The sequence below is a fragment of the Elephantulus edwardii genome, unplaced genomic scaffold (assembly GCF_000299155.1).
Source record: "Elephantulus edwardii isolate Elephantulus edwardi_28Jun2011 unplaced genomic scaffold, EleEdw1.0 scaffold00053, whole genome shotgun sequence".
Taxonomy (NCBI): domain Eukaryota; kingdom Metazoa; phylum Chordata; class Mammalia; order Macroscelidea; family Macroscelididae; genus Elephantulus; species Elephantulus edwardii.
In genome coordinates, this window is record NW_006399803.1 from 13,811,792 (window position 1) to 13,818,739 (window position 6,948).

At 39.5% G+C, this 6,948-nt stretch overlaps 1 pseudogene; it reads left to right on the plus strand.

Annotated features, from left to right (window-relative positions):
* The first annotated feature begins 3,054 nt into the window (after positions 1–3,054).
* On the plus strand, positions 3,055–5,447 carry LOC102850980 (annotated as a pseudogene).
* The last annotated feature ends 1,501 nt before the right edge of the window (positions 5,448–6,948 follow it).

Genomic DNA, 6,948 nt, shown 5'->3' on the forward strand with positions numbered 1-6,948 from the left:
TAAAATTTCTTTATAAATTAAATAATTTAGCTGGCACAGATCCTATTAACATCCCATTTTAAAGCTGAACAAAATGAAAGCAAATTGATCTCAGCCTGGCACCAGTAAGAGAAGATTACTCAAGAGAAGGGTCTTCAAATATTTCCCAAGTCGAGGTTGATATACTGGTTTTTGAACCTGATGAGTATTTATAAAATGAAAAAGAGAAGTGTTAATCAGTGAAATTTTAAAAAGTGGCTTTATGTTTTTTAAACAAATAAATTTAAAATAGCTTTGGCAAAGTGACGATTAATTGAAAGGTTGGCAGTTTGATTTCACGCCATGAGAGTAAGACCTAGTAATATGTTCCTATAAAGATTTCAGCCAAGAAAATACTATAGGACATTTCTCTGTTATGTATTTTATTCTCTCTGAATAAAAAATTGACTCAACATACCTGACAACAACAATTTATATTCCATATGAAGACTTATGTTTTGAAATTTAGCCCTTTCTTTTTTGGGGGAAGGATGGTGTTTTCATATTATTTTGTTCATGAAATGAAAGAAAGTTAATTGTAGTTTTGTTTTTTAGATTAATTTATTAACTTTTGCTGGCAATATAAATGAATGGGTACTCTTCATTAGTTGTTGTTGTATGGGCAATTGAGTTGGAATTAATACATGGCTAACCCTTCATGGGGTTTCTAGGGGCAGTAAATCACATGGGAGGAGAATGCGCATCTTTCTCCTCTGGAGTATCTTTTGGATTTGAACCACATGCCTGTGGGTAGGCATTGCAGTTCATCAGCACTAAGCCACCAGTACTCTCACTATTTTATCTTCCTTATTTGTGAAACCTAAATTCCTAGAACATTTAACTATAATTTAATCTTCCAAGTAAGTTACATTATGGAACTTACTGTTTATTTAAAGAAAGGTATATTCTAGATTACATCTTTAGTGTGATTGTGTCAGTATGTTTACGTGTAGGTGTGCTTGTGCTTATTGAACACAGACACGTTTGCACTAAATTTTCTTTGGAAGACTGAATAGAGAGCTTCCCTTACTGATCTCCTACTGTTTGCTTTTTTAATAGCCGACCTGTGGGATGGCACATGGTAGGCACTGAGTAAATATTTGTCAAGCAAATGAATAAGCAAATACATTTATGAATGGATACATTCACTAAAAATCAAAATGAACTTTGAATTTTTTTTTTTTTAGCTTTAAAAGTTAGTGTTACCTGTAATTAAGCAGCCTACTTCTTTCATGGGAACAAGACCTTATGGGAAGCCAATACTAAATACTTGTAATAAACTGAATGCTGTCTCAAGATGTGAAGGAGGCAGGTTTCAAGCTAGCGTTCACCCTGAGGCACCAAGGCAATCCTTAAGGAACTACTGAGATCTTGCATTGTATTTACCGACCCCTCCCTCTTGAGACAGGAGGAAGGTTTTCAATAGAAAGAGTTTGGCTTCATTTGCATTGAGTTCTCTTTGTGATTTACTTCCTGATAATTTTCAATTAAGATACAGGGAAGCTGGAATGGGGTCTTCAGTGGAGAACTGCTGGCCCCCTGTTTTCCATGCTTTCTGCTCTATCTCATTCCTGGCTGTCTGTCTCATTATTAATAATTATAAAAATACTTTACCCTAGGTCTGCTACAAGGCCTGATTGACTTAGAATGGTATTCTGTTCCTCAAAGATGACATAAGAAATACACCATCTATCTTTTAAAATGAACCTTAATAACAATTTTTTTCCAAACATTTGGTATTCTACCAAAGATAGCAAAAAATAAAGCAATGTTCTGAAAGATTTTCAAACATTGGCATATATCTCCATTGTGAACAAAGAATCCAGTGACTGATTTGAATGAAGCAGTGGCTGCATGCTAACTTCTTAAAAGGTACAGAAATACTTTGAGTGTATTGTGATAGCTGTTGTTTTATGTTTTTGTTTTTGTTTTTATTGGTTACAATCAACAATCTTGTCACTAGCAGTCAGGAAATCAAAAGACGAATTGCGCGTTGGGCAATCTCCTTTTAGAGGCCGCTCCAAAGTGCAAAAGAGCAATGATGTCAGTTTATAGCCTATGGTGCTCCTGGTCCAGGCCATGGTCTTCACAATTACTTGCTATGCGTCAGAGAGTTGGACAATGACTAAGGATGACAGAAGAATGAATAGCTTTGAGTTGTGGTGCTGGAGAAGAGTATTGAATAAAGGACTGCCAAGAAAACAAATAGATCTGTCTGGGGGCAAAGGGCACCAAATTTCTCCTTTGAGGCAAGGATTTTGAAGCTGTGTCTTACATACTTTGGGCCAGGAGGGAAAAGTCCTTGGGGAAGGACATCTTTCTTGGTAGGATGGAGAGACAGCACAGGAGATTAAGATTCCAGATAAAATGGATTGGCATAGTAACTGGGGTGATGAGGGTAGGTATGTCAGAGTCAGGGAGACTTGCTCAAGATAGGGCTAGGTTCAGAGCTGTTGACCGTAGGGTCTCTGTGAGTTGCCGGTGACTCAATTACACATAACAATAACAAAATACTATTGTAACAGTATTTGTAAAATATTATCTACTCCTTAACCGCTTAAAATTAAAACAATTTATGGCCTCTCAAGTTATACAAACAAATTGAAAAGGTACTACATCAATGTATTGAGAATATATTGTTAAATATAGTATGTTGTTTCCACAGATGCCTTTTTAAAGTTGCTTCATTAGCATCTTTTGTTTAAGTGAGTTATGCTGCTGGACTCTCATTTGAGGTAATATTTCATTTTCCTTTGACATTCCTCAGAACTGGTGACTACCATAGCATCTTGTATAAAGAGCAAGTCTGCAAGTCTTTTGCTCAGTACGATTTTTTTCTCCAGACTGATTTAGCTAGCACTTGCAGTACCATTCTTCATCATCATGGAAAGGACTGCATTTTGACAGAAACTCAAGTAAATAAAATTAAAAGAGGCTAGTTAGAAAAACTGATTGACAGAGCAACGGTGCATCTCAGACTATAGAGCTGTCCAACATTGCAGTGTGAGCTGAGCCACACGGAGAACCTCAGAAGATATGTCCAAGCAACACGGTGAAGTGGACTCTGCCTTCGTTCAGACCTAGCCATTGCACGCAGCCATTAACTGACACATTCCTGGTGCACATGGGTCACTTAGATACCCACTCTGCCTGTATTACAGCCTGGAACACTGCTATCTGCTGTACAAGTGGCCCAGCATCCCAGTCAGTGGAAATGATTATGTCTGAATGTACGTGGCTAGTACGAACTTTCATGGAAGTCATGAGCACCGTACAGAGACCATCAAGGATTTGCATACACACAGCCACAGAAAGCTTTGCTTCTGACCCCATGCTCTACCATCTAGTGGCTGTGGCTCTGTGTATTAAAGGACCTGAGATTCAAACTGGGCTCATCAAGGGCAGAAGCAGTGCCAAGGTGGAGCTGAAGAAGGGAGCCACCCTCAAGATCACTCTGGACAATGCATAAAGTAAACAAGGGTGAGAGCATGTCCTGTAGCTGGATGACAAGAACATTTGCAAAGTGGTGGAATGGGTAGCAAGATCTACGTGAATAAAGGACTTTTTTCTCTGCAGGTGAAAGAGAAAGGAGCCAATCTCCTACCAATCATGGTGGAAAATGGTGGCTCACTTGGGCAGCAAAAAGGGCATGAATCTTCCTGGGGCCGTTGTGGACCTGACTGTGGTGACAGAAAAAGACATCAATGATTTGAAGTTTGGGTTAGAGCAGGACATGCATATGGTGTTTGCATCTTTTTTATTTTTTATTTTTATTTGAAAGGCAGACAATGTCCATGAAGTCAGGAAGGTCCTGGGAGAGAGAAGTAAGAACATCAAGATTATCAGCAAGATTGAGAATTGTGAAGGAGTTAGGAGGTTTAATCAGCTCCTGGAGGCCAGCGGTGGAATCATGGTGGCTCGTGGTGACCTGGGTATTGAGATTCCCGTGAAGAAGTTCTCCCTGGCTCAGAAGATGATGATTTGGCAATGAAACTGAGCTGGGAAACCTGTCATCTGTGCCACACAGATGCTGGTGAGAGTGATCAAGAAGCCCCTTTTGACCAGCGCTGAGGGAAGCGATGTGGCCAATGGGTCCCCAATGGTGTTGACTGCTGTCTGAATAGCTTGTCAAAGAGTACTAGCCCCTGGAGGCTGTGCGCATGCTTTAACTGATCGCTCGTGAGGCCAAAACAGCCATATTCCACTGCAAGTTGTTTGAAGAACTTGTGTGAATCTCCAATAACTCCACGACCTCATGGAAGCCGTGACCATGGGCAGCGTGCAGGTTTCTTATAAGTGTTTAGCAGCAACTTTGATAGTTTTGATGGAGTATGAAAGGTCTGCTCACCAGGTAGCCAGATACCGCACCTGTTCCGCCAACATTATTGTGACTCGGAACCCCCAGACAGAACATCAGGCCCACCTATACTATGGCATCTTCCCCGTCCTGTGCAAGGACCCAGGGCAGTCAGCCTGGGCTGAAGATGTGGTCTTCCAGGTGAACCTGGCCATGAATGTCAATAAGGCTCGAGGGTTCTTGGAAACTGGAGACTTGGTCATTTTGCTGGTAGGGTGGTGTCCAGGCTCCCGCTTCACCAAAAGCCATGTGTGTGATGGATGCTGGAATCTCTTCTCAAGCCCTGGCCTCTCCTCTTCCTGGTTCATTAGGCCAGCAGAGCTTGTAGTGCTTACTTGAAACTGTAGTGTGGTACTGGTGGGCTGGGCCAAAGGGAAGAAAGACAAAGTTCTCATGATACTTGACTTTTTCTTTTTAATTCACTGCAGCACTTTATTCTTACATAAGGCAATGTTATTGCTGGGGCCTAAAGCTCGCACATGACAAAGAACCAATTTTTTAAAATTAAATTTTATTAATTTTAATGAACATTTACAGAGATTTTGGGTTTCCATTCATTCATTGTTGCACTATTTTCTCTACCTTCCTCCCCAGTTCAAAAGAACTAAAATTTGTTGTCATCTTCAGAGTTGAGAATTGTGAACAAAAATCTTACTTAAATTAAGAGGATGAATAAAGTTTACAGGGTTAAATGCAAACTGTCTTCCAATTCAATGCAAGTAACACCCACTGTGATGGGGAGGCATGACTTGAGGGGAGGGGTAGGCAGTGAGGAATATGTGCAACAATGAATGAATGGGGAAAAATTAAATGGAAAAAATATGCTGTAAAAATATATATGTTGCATTAAAAATCATTAATAAAAAATGCAAAAAAAATAAAAAAAAATCCCTTTTAGCAATTAAAATGATTGGTTTAGAGAATTACAAAACAACATAGACATTTTGTCTGAATATATAATATAAATTAAATAGCCAAAATATTAAAAGCTGCTATATTTAAATTTAAAAAAAAAATGAAAGAATGGAAACCAGGTCCTGAAGGCTCAGGTTTTTCCAACCCCATGAGGTGAGGCTAGTGGTCAAGACCACAGCTCCCAGCCAGCAAATTTTAGGAGTCCTGGAGCCATCAGCTCTGGCATGAATACCCTGCAGACCGCAAGGTTGGTGAGGTGGTCCATGCTATGTCATCCTGCCCAGTATCACTAAATAGCTGGGACACAGCTAAGGGCTGAAATCAAAGATATGTGCAGGATATTAAACATAAACCGAGGGAACAGGCAATGTGACACATGACTATTTTTTATATTGCCATTATTGTTATTATTATTATTAATTTTCATGAAAGTTTACAGAGACTTTGGATTTCCATTCATTCATTGTTGCACTTTCCTCCTTGCCCCCTTCCCCCTCCTCCCAGTTTACTCTTCTCTTTGAAAAGTAAAAGAAAAGTTCTTTCATTGTTATACAATCCCTCCCCCCCATGTCCACTCATGACTAATTTTTAAGAGGCTGCTTTGAGGGGGTAACTTGGGAGCTGATGGCCCATCATCTGGCTCCACGAAAGCAAGGGAAGAATGAAGGGTGCAGGACTGGAGGCATTGTGCTTATTTAATGCAAAAGGTCACAATTCTCCTTTGTGTTCAGTTCCTCTAGAAGATTCAGTCCTGGCCTGGGGTCAGTCGATAACAAGAGCCAGGATCAAGGACTTGGGACAGTGGCTCATGTGCAAGCTGAGTGGCTTTGGCCAGTAATCACCTCTGCAGCCCTTTGGCCTCCCCCGTTCTCACTTTGTTCATGTATTGGGCACTTCTGATTCCTGCACTCCATTTAGCTGTCTCTGCAGACAAACCACCCTCCATCTTCCGTTTTCCCCACTACAGCCACCTCCAGTCCTGTTGCTATAGGGTCTACCTGTATGTCAATAAACAAAAGCTGAAGCACAAAAAAACCAAACTCAAAACATCCTAACAAAACAAAAAACAACAAAAAAGCTTGACTGACAGCTGAAAGCATCTCAGTACTTAACAGTGCTTATAACAGTTACTAACTGCTTTCACCCAATCTTCCAGATGGTTCCTCTATGTACACATGTTTCTCAACCCAAGACAATGTATATGCCCAGGTAATTTTTCCACTTTAGAATAATTTTCATGATTTACTATCCTCACCATCATAAATAAATTGCTTTCATTTTCTTCCTCATATGATACAGCTTTTAAAAAGTACTTTATTCAATATAATTTTGTATCATTTACTCCCAAAACAATTATTTTGAATTTAGGAGTGAAGCTGAGGAACTCCTCACACTCTGCTGTGTCATTGAGTTATAGTAAAGAAAGAGATGAGAAGACAGATGATTATAAACTTTCTTTTTAGTTGCATTACTTAATAGTCCTCAATTTTTCAGAGTTTATTTGCATATATTAAAGGGATATAGTAATAACTAATTGAAGTGACTTTAAAAAACAAAACTTGATAAGCAAAATTCCAAGGGAAATGCAAAATATAAATCTCAACACATTGCAAAGGTTGATTAATGTAGTTTGTCCTCCTCCACATACCTCAGTTTTT